Genomic DNA, 12,705 nt, shown 5'->3' with positions numbered 1-12,705 from the left:
CACCTGGTTACTTTCCTAAACCAGAGATTCGGGGGGAGTACTCTGGGTTCGGGCCAAATACCAAGCTCGGAGCCCTCTCCTCGGACAGCACGCCAAATACGCATACCATTCATTCTATCTGACTTATTTGTAAGTGTGAACTCGTGAACCCCCTGAGAAACTTTGTGTTCAATCGCAAAATGTTTCGAGTTCCACTGAGAAACTTTGTGTTCGCTTGCAAAATGTTTCTGTTCACCCAAGAAACTGTTCGCTCACAAAATGTTTGCTTTCACCCAAGAAACTGTTCGCTCACAAAATGTTTGCTTTCCCCCGAGAAACTGTTTGCTCGCAAAATTTTTGCTTTCCCATGAGAAACTGCGTTCGCTCGCAAAATGTTTCTGTTCACCCGAGAAACTGCGTTCGCTCTCAAAATGTTTCTGTTCCCCTGAGAAACTGTGTTCACTCGCAAAATGTTTCTGTTCACCCGAGAAAATGTGTTCACTCTCAAAATGTTTCTGTTCCCCCGATAAACTGCGTTCACTCGCAAAATGTTTGTGTTCATCCGAGAAACTGCGTTCACTCACAAAATGTTTCGCACTCCCACGAGAAACTGCATGCAAAATGTTTTGTGTTCACCTGAGAAACTGTTCGGTCCGTTCGCTCGCAAAATGTTTATTCACACCCGAGAAACTGTTTGCTTGCAAAATGTTCTGCGTTCCCCTTAAAAACGTTGTGTTCGCGCACAAAATGTTTCGCGTTCCCCTAAGAAACTTTGCATTGGCTCACAATGAACACAAAAGTTTTGCAAAAGTTTCTCGTGGGGGGAAAGCAAAACATTTGTGAGAGAACAAAAGCATTGACATTTAGTTTTTACCGTCTCATATTTCTTTTCATCACCATGTCCCTTTAGGGGCTCTGTAGCTGTAATAGTGAATCCATGACATTTTCTTTTAGCTCCAGGATGATTGGTCACATGACATTTACAGCTTAGGTGATGGTCTAATGGGCAAAGACTTAAAAATCAGATTGTGTACATTCAATTATTATTTTAGTTTTTTTTTAATCCTATATATCTATCAGGAAACAACCTGCCAGGAAATGTATGACCTTTAAATACTTAGTCTTAACCTTTTTATTCATATGGAGTTTTACGTATACAAGAGTACATACATTTTTTTTTAAAGAAAAACAACATAATATTCTGGAAAGTCTGGCTGACTGTGTAGGCAAGCATCTTGGTGGCTGTGCCCATATGGCCCTGGACACAATTACTGTGGTTAAAGCTCTCAGGTAAGCAAATATTTTATTATAAGAAGCAAACATGAGCAACTCAACAGTCGGAAGATGTACACAAGCCCTCGGTTTTTTCCTCTTTTAAAAACTTTTCTACCTTTCTTTCTGCATGCCCTGAAAAAGTCAAACTAGTTGTAAAATCCCTCTTCTTGCCCGCAGGACAGAAATCACCTAGCCACATGCCTGGTGGGCTTGCTCTAAGCTGAGCAGGTTTGAAATGCATGATTGCCATTCTCCAAACTCTCACTATTCCTCCGGTTCTCTCTTTGTTGACACACAGATAAATGAGTAACACATCAAAGGGAGGCGGTCGTACTCTCTCTCGACCCACAGCACCGTTACCCCCTTACCTCAATCTTCTTTAATTTTGCAGATAAAATCAAAGAGCCTCATTTTCGCCTCTTCATTTGAAGCAAGGCGCTGGACCATGGTGCTAAGAGGAAAATCAATCCGGACTAAGTGAGAGATCAAACTCGATATGTACGTTTAGGATTCAAGTGACAGTATCTTCATTACGCCAAACATACCTATCAGCAAATGATGCACGAGGGACACACTTGGAACTGATGAATAGCATTTCAACCTGTCCGAGAAATCTTTTCAAGTCATTTTTTGTGGTTTTGAGCTACAGTGAATGGTAAAATTTAAATTTGCATGAAAAGGGTTGAATCTTTTAATATCTGGGCATGGTAAACTTCCATGTAATTTCAGGTTTGCCGGATGTATGCGGAAACATCCTGAGCTAAGTACATTTCCAGAAATACCCAGATACTTGGCATACACGGACATATACATGAATCCGCGAAATTTCATGGACATTTACAGGTGAAACACTGATGGCTGTCAGGTGTGAAGACCTTGCATATGTTAATGAATGGCAGTTAAGGTGCTTGCTATGTTCTTAGATGGAAGGAGGGGGTTGAGCCAGGGAAGTTTTACAAAACCGCCTCAAAATAGTCTTAACACAATTGAACTCTAATATAGCTAGCGTTATCATTTAATATAGCTAGCTTTATCACCGACAGAGCCATTAGAGAACATATATATATGATTAAAAATTTGAAGGCATCCTCTCTCCCCAACTTCATTATTCTTTCCATATTATTTCACAGAAATTAAGACCTGGTCCTTTAGTGGAGAAGTGATTTCTCTAGCAGTATCTCGACAAATAGTGATTCATCCTATATATATATATATTTACTCAATATCTTTAATCAAAAGTAGATATTGTATTTTTCAATGTCGTTTTCTGTTTAAATTGTTGTTTTATGGCTGTTTTTAGGTTTTAGATACTATTTAATGTTTTCCCTAATAAAGGCAATCAATCAATTATTGGTTAAACTATATTTTTTTCTGTCTGCCCACCTAGACTGCAACCAATCAAATCAGTCACCTTAAAGGGTTAGTTCACCCAAAAAAGAAAATTCTGTCATTAATTACTTACCCTCATGTCGTTCGACACCCGTAAGACCTCCGTTCATCTTCGGAACACAAATGAAGATATTTTAGTTGAAATCCGATCGCTCAGAAAGGCCTCCATTGGCACAATGCACGGAACACTCTCAAGACCCATAAAAGGTACTAAAGACGTTGTTACAAAGTCCATCTCACTACAGTGGTTCAACAATAACTTTATGAAGCGACGAGAATAGTTTTTGTGTGCAAAAAATAACGGCTTATATAGTGATGACCGATTTCAAAACAATGCATCATGAAGCTTCGAAGCGTTATGAATCAGTGAGTCGATTCAGCGGTTTGGTTCGCCAAAGTCACACAATTTCAGCAGTTTGGCGGTTTGACACGCGATCCGAATCATGATTCGACTTGCTGATTCATAACGCTTCGAAGCTTCATGATGCATTGTTTTGAAATCGGTCATCACTATATAAGTCATTATTTGGGGCTTTTTTTGCGCACAAAAACTATTCTCGTCGCTTCATAAAGCTATTGTTGAACCACTTTAGTGAGATGGACTTTGTAACGACGTCTTTAGTACCTTTTATGGGTCTTGAGAGTGTACCGTGCATTGTGCCAATGGAGGCCTTTCTGAGCCATCGGATTTCAACTAAAATATCTTCATTTGTGTTCCGAAGATGAAAAAAGGTCTTACGGGTGTCGAACGACATGAGGGTAAGTAATTAATGACAGAATTTTCATTTTTGGGTGAACTAACCCTTTAAGGGGTTTTGGGAAGGGTATATTTTAAATGCAACCAATGAGGTCACTTTACTGTAAGGGTTTTAAATTTCAAGTTGACCAATGAAATGACTTTCGAGGAAAGTCTGTGGCCCAATAGCAGTCTGGTTTAGGTGTGAAAATGTCCCCTCTCAAAATCCTTGAGGGGATTACTTGCCATGGCAACAAATGGCTGTAGCAGGGTAGTATGCCTCAGCAACATGTCTGTATTGGTGTCATTATGGAAGTATCCGGGCTGGTGGAATTTGAAGTATGCGGTCAGAAGTACTTGTGTATACTTCCAGAAATCAGTGGTGTATACAGGAGTTTACTAGTCTAGATACACCTCTTTCCATGCAGTGTACACTCTAAAAAATGCTGGGTTAAAAATAACCCAGGTTGGGTTGAAAATGGACTAACCCAGCAATTGGGTAGTTTTAACCCAGCGATTGGGTTGTTTTAACCCAGCAAATGGGTTGTTTTAAGAAAACATTTAATCCGACCACTGGGTTAAAACAACCCAATTTCTGGGTTGGTCCATTTTCAACCCAACTTGGGTTATTTTTAACCCAGCTTTTTTTAGAGTGTAACTGTATCCTATACTCACTACAAAGATCTTTTTCGTTCTTTGCTTAGGCCAGGCTCAGACTACAGGAGTTTTTAAATCTTAACCAAGTGTGAAATCTGGTTGCATCACGCACATAAGGAGAATCTTCACATATTTTCTCTTTTCAAATTTCAAACCTGCAAAATGTGAAAATCGTGGTGCATCACACTCTACAAGTCAAGGTATTCTTAAAGGGTTAGTTCACCCAAAAATGAAAATTCTGTCATTAATTACTTACCCTCATGTCGTTCGACACCCGTCAGACCTCCGTTCATCTTCGGAACAGAAATTAAGATATTTTAGTTGAAATCTGATGGCTCTGAAAGTCCTCCATTGGCTCAATGGCACGTTCACTCTCAAGGCCCTTAAAAGGTACTAAAGACGTTGTTACAAAGTCCATCTCACTACAGTGGTTCTAAAATAACTTTATGAATCGGCGACAATAGTTTTTGTGCGCAAAAAAACCCTAAATAACGACTTACATAGTGATGACGATTTCAAAACAAAGCATCATGAAGCTTCGAAGCGTTACGAATCACTGAGTCGATTCAGCGGTTTGAATCGTCAAATTTCAGCAGTTTGGCGGTTTGACACGCGATCCGAATCATAATTCGGCTCAGTGATTCATAACGCTTCGAAGCTTCATGACTTACTATGTAAGTCGTTATTTAGGGGTTTTTTTGCGCACAAAAACTATTGTTGCCGATTCATAAAGTTATTTTAGAACCACTGTAGTGAGATGGACTTTGTAACGACGTCTTTAGTACCTTTTAAGGGTCTTGAGAGTGAACGGTGCCATTGAGCCAATGGAGGACTTTCAGAGCCATCAGATTTCAACTAAAATATCTTCATTTCTGTTCCGAAGATGAACGGAGGTCTGAATGGTGTCGAACGACATAAGGGTAAGTAATTAATGACAGAATTTTCATTTTTGGGTGAACTAACCCTTTAAGATTATCTTGCCAGATGTAGCACCACACATGATCTCACAGGGAAGCGGATATAAACAATGGATTCTGTGTTGCGGCAACTTTCTGTATCAATACTTATTCTTTGTAGCGAGAAAAAATTTGCCGTGTTGTTGCCACATTTCGACCAGCCGTTCCACCCATCTCCGTTGTCCGCCGGACTGGTACAGCTGCTTGTTGCTTTGCGGTCGCCATTTCAAAAGTTCTGTCCCTTTCGTCTCCTTGTAGACTTGTCTCTCATTGGCTATCGTGGAAGTACTGACGTAATCATAATTGCAATCACCTCAATTTAAAATCCTAAATAACAAGCATGTTTGATACTGTCCACGAGCAGATCGGCAAACACTCTTTTGCCGCTAAAAAACAACTGTCAGGATTTACTATAGACATGTATTGAAAAATTTGCGCGGAAAAGACGTGGACACAGTTTATGTATAGAGGAGAGTATTTAAATGTAACATGCAAGCTGATTTACTATTGTGTTAGTCAATTTACTGGTATTTGTGCCATTATATACTACCCAAAAAAGCATGTCTTAAACCAGATGCTAATTTGCACTGCTCTTTGTAGATTGCGCTGGTCATTTTGGAAATGATCCGGCTGTGTCTGTGTTCTTTAATTTGCAAACAGTAGATCACACACATAACTTTCCACTCCCATCAGCACTTTTTTGGAATTGCGTTCTCACGCTAATTTGCCCTGTTTAGTAAATCTGGCCCCTAATCTGTAAACGCCTCACATTACCACATAATCTGGGGGCGAACATCCGAATCGGACGTTATTTTTTTCTCAGAATGTTGGGAAGGGTAAATCGGGCATAAACCGGCCTGAAACTCCTGTAATCTGAGCCCAGCTTTAGGGGTAAAAAGTTGTTCAAAATACCTTTTCAGGGGTATCCACCTTCTTTTTCAAGGGAAGTAAGCTATTTTCTGTGAATGTGCAAGACTTCCGATTCTATAGCCGCTATAGGGAAATAACGAGAAGAATAACAGTGCAGTAAATGGTAAAAATATTTGCGCAACAAACCAGTGTGTTTATAATTACAATACATTAAAATAATGTGGTAAAAAAACATATTGGTTTGCAATATCAAGCTGCATAACAAGATCTTTTGTACAGCTAAAAATAACTGGAAGCAGGTGACATCGGAAGCCAGACACGTTCAATTTCTAAATGTGCATGCCTGTTCTTACGTTAAAAATAAGGTAGATACTGTTAGCAAAAACAATACAGACGCCGCCCATGCTGCAACAAAAAATGACAGCGGTGAGAAAACAGCAGTTTAGAAAGCATTTGATCATAGCGATGTGGATGTGTTTGCACAAGCTCTGCAATTCAGCACTTCAATTACAGCTTCAGTGTCTACTATAAATCAGCTCTCCAGTGTGTTCATATTCTCTAAATAAACTTTGTTTCAGCCTGACTTTGTTCGAAATGTCGTCCCACCAGTTCGGTCTTCGATTTCGGGGCCTTTATGATGTCTTTTGTTTCACAGTGGAGAGTAATGTTATACATAGATTGCATCATCTCTTTTCACTGTTAAGAAAACTGCCATGGTGGTTCTTTCGCTTAATTCATAAAATTCTCCCAAACAATCTTCTGCTGGGACACTGGACTTCATCAATGTTTAGACTTCATTCACTCAAATCAGGTTGGTGGAACTTACCTCAGCATCAGTGCTCCACAATGAGGCGCTTCAGAAGCCATCGTAAAACCTTGGAATCAAATCAGCTATTCCCTATAGAGGAAAAGAGAAACTGCTGTTTACCATTTATTTATATATAAGATTTTTTGCTTTTTTTAAAAAAAAAGATGCCTGCTTTAAAAACCCTGACCAAGCAGCGGAAGCCAAGAATGTCACTCCTCAACGAGACCCGTCTAATGAGGCTCTATTGCAAACTTTCAGCTCAACATAATATGAATTATTTGTCATCTGTGTGTGTGTATATATATATCTATATGTGTGTGTGTCTTCGGAAAGGTTGAGTAAATCAGGATGAAGGAAGGCCTTGACGGAGAGATGTGGCATTAGCCCGAGGGCTCGTAGCACAGTGAGGGTAGTTAGCTCACAACATACTGCCATCATTAGGACTGCAGCCGGGCCACTGCAGTCACACACACTCACAGCCCTATCAAAAACTCCCAGCGTATCAAGCAACACATGCCACCTCCTATACGCCTGACTCCCCTTCCTCTAGCTATCAAAGCGTCTCTTTATTTCTTCTATACCGCACACTAGTTTACTTAGCACTTTTGTTTCAGTGATTGAATGTGTCTACATGCATTTTTTTTTATGCTGTTCCACAGGGGTCATAAAGTGCTTTGTATTTGGGCCAAAAGCACGTCTTTGAAAATTAACATTGACATATTAAAATGATTAAGCGTTGAAAGGTAAAATAAACCTTTTAAAGGAAGAGTTCGCTCTAAAATGAAAATGATATCATGCATTTCATTATAATTATGATCTATGATTAGATACCTTATTATTATTTTTATTTTTTTGTACCAAACCTGAACAACTTTCTTCTGTGGAACACAGAATAAGACATTTATAGCTAAGGCTGGATGATAAATATTCATATTTGTGGGAAATTATAAATCTACAAAATCGATAATTAAGAATTTAGGACAGAAATACATTACTATTTTGTCATATAATAAACAACCAATATATTTGTTATCCCTGTTTTAATTTATGCAGTATACATGTTCTGTTGTGCAGCACTTTATTTGACAAAAAAAAATAATAATAATAAATTGCTATACTTCCATTTTTTAAAGATTGATTTCGTAAGTTTTGTGAATTCACTTCATTAGACACCACTTTCGATGATTCATTTTTATTAAATCATAATAAAAAAAGAAAATGGAAAAAGAATTTGGCAGAACAAATAAAAACGATTTCACGGGTCTCTATAGAGTTTACTTGTAAACAAACATGTTATGATTACATTAATTAATGGTATGATTAAATACTGTAATAAAATTCAATAGAAAATGATATAGAAAATGTATTCTGATAAAATTTTTGGCCATATCACCCATTCCTTTTTTTAAAAGAATGTCCAAGCTGTTCCTTTCCATACAATGAATGGAAATCTTGAATAGTGGTGGTCAAGCTATTTTTTTTTTCCAGTATATAACAACCTAGACTTCTCTTTCTTACACAGAGTTATTATATTGCTTCAGACGTCTTGGAATACAGTGCAGCAGTCATATAGTTTTAGAACAATTTTGTGGTAAATTTACGCCCTGGTCCCCATTCACTTTTCATTGTATGAAAAGAGCAGCGTGAACATTCTTCAAAGCATCTTCCTTTGTGTTTCACTGAGCAAAGAAAGTCATACAGGTTTAAAACGACATAAGTTGAGATGATGATGTCAGAATGATGTCATTTTTGGGTAAGACACAACTCAGACACCTAATCATATAAATATTAAATGCATATTTTGTTGTAATAACTGCCTGAGGTGTGTAATATGGAAGCCTGCAGTTGATACCCACTTCATATCTCTGTGTATTTCCCTCGTTGTGATGTTTTGCATTTGATTGTAAAGTGTGACACAATCACGGCAGCAGTGAAGGTGCCAACATAAGCCCCTCAGCTCAGAATTACCATTCTGCTGTCAGTCCATTTCTCATCTGTTCCTCTACCCAAAGCTGTCCTGTCATCCAGCAGATTCGGGCCACCAGCAACACTCATCTCATTACCAAAGTACACAGTGCCTCTGTGGGATTCCGGCCCTGTCTCTGTCTCCTCTCTCAAACACACATATACGCTCAAGTTTTTTTTTTTTTTTTCCTGAGCTTAAAAAGTATTGAGTCTCCCAGGAAGTACTGACAGCTTGAGGCGACAACCGGATGAAGTGACAGTAGGAAGCCACTCATTATGATCACCTCTTCCTATTTCTCTCCCTTTTCTCTTTTTCATTTCCCCCTTTTTTCCTCTCTCCTGCGCTTGATCTGCTTCCCCCTTGACCTGGTCATGATTTATTAACCAACACGTCCATGTCATACCTGCCACAGAGGAGAGCAGCGGACCACTCCATAACATCATTCCCATTTCTCATGCCACAAAATATACACTGCTGTCTTTTCTCTACTATTGTGTGGTATTTGTGCGCACTGACAAGCAACCATCAGAATTGCATGGAGGAAGAGGACTTTTTTTTCTATAGTATTTCTGTGCTTGGAATGTTTATCAACGGCTACATTTGCAAATGGTATAATCTTACCAAAGGAGTAAGGTCATGGAGCTTGTTTGGGTCCGAACCATGGTGCGTTTGTGTCATCAAAGCAGCGGCTGTTTACCCCGTTGCTAGGTAACGACGGCGCAGGAGAAGGCGGCAAAATACATAGCGCTGCTCACCTTACTTTTATATTTTTGTGTTTGAACCAGTTTTTTGTTTGTTTGTTTTTTCTCAAAGGTTCAGTACGTAACGGCATGTGCGTCTATCCGCCGTGAATGTAACGTTACTGCAAATGCTCTAAGGAATTCTGAAGGCGAGCAGAAATTAGATATGCAGGTGTTGGTCATATAATTAGAATATCATCAAAAAGTTGATTTATTTCACTAATTCCATTCAAAAAGTGAAACTGGTATATTATATTCATTCATTACACACAGACTGATATATTTCAAATGTTTATTTATTTTAATTGTGATGATTATAACTGACAACTAAGGAAAATCCCAAATTTATTATCTCAGAAAATTAGAATATTGTGAAAAGGTTCAATATTGAAGACACCTGGTGCCACACTCTAATCAGCTAATTAACTCAAAACACCTGCAAAGGCCTTTAAATGGTCTCTCAGTCTAGTTCTGTAGGCTACACAATCATGGGGAAGACTGCTGACTTGACAGTTGTCCAAAAGGCGACCATTGACACCTTGCACAAGGAGGGCAAGACACAAAAGGTCATTGCAAAAGAGGCTGGCTGTTCACAGAGCTCTGTGTCACATTAATAGAGAGGCAAAGGGAAGGAAAAGATGTGGTAGAAAAAAAGTGTACAAGCAATAGGGATAACCGCACTCTGGAGAGGATTCTGAAGCAAACCCCATTCAAAAATGTGGGGGAGATTCACAAAGAGTGGACTGCAGCTGGAGTCAGTGCTTCAAGAACCACTACGCACAGACGTATGCAAGACATGTGTTTCAGCTGTCGCATTCCTTGTGTCAAGCCACTCTTGAACAACAGACAGTGTCAGAAGCGTCTCGCCTGGGCTAAAGACAGAAAGGACTGGACTGCTGCTGAGTGGTCCAAAGTTATGTTCTCTGATGAAAGTAAATTTTGCATTTCCTTTGGAAATCAGGGTCCCAGAGTCTGGAGGAAGAGAGGAGAGGCACACAATCCATGTTGCTTGAGGTCCAGTGTAACGTTTCCACAGTCAGTGATGGTTTGGGGTGCCATGTCATCTGCTGGTGTTGGTCCACTGTGTTTTCTGAGGTCCAAGGTCAATGCAGCCGTATACCAGGAAGTTTTAGAGCACTTCATGCTTCCTGCTGCTGACCAACTTTATGGAGATGCAGATTTAATTTTCCAACAGGACTTGGCACCAGCACACAGTGCCAAAGCAACCAGTACCTTGTTTAAGGACCATGGTATCCCTGTTCTTAATTGGCCAGCAAACCCGCCTGACCTTAACCCCATAGAAAATCTATGGGGTATTGTGAAGAAGAAGATGCGATATGCCAGACCCAACAATGCAGAAGAGCTGAAGGCCACTATCAGAGCAACCGGGGCTCTCATAACACCTGAGCAGTGCCACAGACTGATCGACTCCATGCCAAGCCGCATTGCTGCAGTAATTTAGGCAAAAGGAGCCCCAACTAAGTATTGAGTGCTGTACATGCTCATACTTTTCATGTTCATACTTTTCAGAAGGCCAAGATTTCTAAAAATCCTTTCTTTGTATTGGTCTTAAGTAATATTCTAATTTTCTGAGATACTGAATTTGGGATTTTCCTTAGTTGTCAGTTATAATCATCAAAATTAAAAGAAATAAACATTTGAAATATATCAGTCTGTGTGTAATGAATGAATATAATATACCAGTTTCACTTTTTGAATGGAATTAGTGAAATAAATCAACTTTTTGATGATATTCTAATTATATGACCAGCACCTGTACTAGTACTGGTTGCTCGTGAGTATTGCAGGTCATAACTGCTTACTTACTTTTAGGTTTTGCATTTGAATAAATATTTAGACATGATCAAACACTAGATTTTTTAAATGTGAAATATAAGAAGGTTAATAACTTACATCCTAATATTATAAGCATGCACAAATTAATATTAATGAATGCAAGCAAATACTCAAATCCCGGAAAGCGGAAGTCGTCATATAGTTGGGTAAACTTTTATAGTGGTGAATGAGAGAATACATTAAATATATATATTTTTTTGTTACCACTATTTTCCACTATTTTCAAAAAGAGGGGAAAAAAAATAGAGCGAGATTGATTCCGGCAGTCAGAAGAAAAGAGAGAAAGATGTAAACTTTACAGCCACAGCCGCTGTATTAGAAACACCCTCACAGCATTAACTATTTTTTTTTGTCTGATGTGAAGGTAATATAATACAAAGTATAGTGTTATAAAATAAATGTACATAAATAAAAAAAAGGAAATATAAAAAAACTGCAGGATTTACTACACAGTCAAAGGGCCCATTAATAAAACAATAAATACAGCAACAGTTCACACGGACCATATTTGTTGTACCAAAAACATTTTTTTTAACAACATGAGGGTCAGTAAACAGTCATAGAAATGTAATGAATTATTCCTTAAGTAAGCACTATATGAAAGTCATAAATTGACACTTTGTTGTGATGCCATATCTTAAATTGGATTTTTTTGAAATGTGTATTTTATTTTTAAATATTAAATTCACTAAAAAATGAAATTAAAAAGAAATAAAAAACTAGTTACTGTAAGTCCATTAGGCAATATGTAAATCAGTATAATTCTCAATGTAAATTAGATATTTATATTTAAAATAAAGATTTCTGAGAACATTAACAACACTATATCAGTCCAAAACCTATTTGACCTCTTTGGTCTCTCAGGAAATGTTTCTTCATGAATAAGTAATTAGAACTCTTTTTGCTCGACATCCTCTTGAACAGATCCTCAACAGATCGCCCTCATTCACGGGGATAAAGGAGAAGAATACAGCATCTAATTTAGAGAAAATACAACACACCGACAGAGTATCTATGAAGTGAAAGGAAATTTGCTGGATTCAAAAGGTGAATTGACGGTCCTTCCAAGGTTAAGAGGGAATCCTAAAAGACACAGCATCATAACACAACAACATACAGTTAAATTGTGTAGCAGAGCAGGCGTCAATTACTTTAGGTTTGATAGTTTGGTAAATGGACCCACCCTGAATGCATCCTTTGGCAATAAAAGCCTTATTTATCAGCCTTGAAGAAGCAAAATAAACTAAAAATTAAAAATAAACTGTGCTGGCAAACTAAACACAGCACAAATAAAGCGTGCTGTGGATTATGGATTGCAAAATGCATAATTTAAACCGATCCACAAGCCACAATGTGAATTTTAAAATCCATGTATATATAAATGTATTTTTATATTGCAATAATACAGATTTTGAGATGAAAAGGTACGTGTGGTCTCACACCAAATATTATTTCACAGGCAGCTGACACTA

Source organism: Gobio gobio (genome assembly GCF_949357685.1).
Source record: "Gobio gobio genome assembly, chromosome: 20".
Classification (NCBI taxonomy): Eukaryota; Metazoa; Chordata; class Actinopteri; order Cypriniformes; family Gobionidae; genus Gobio; species Gobio gobio.
This window is presented reverse-complemented; position numbering follows the sequence as displayed.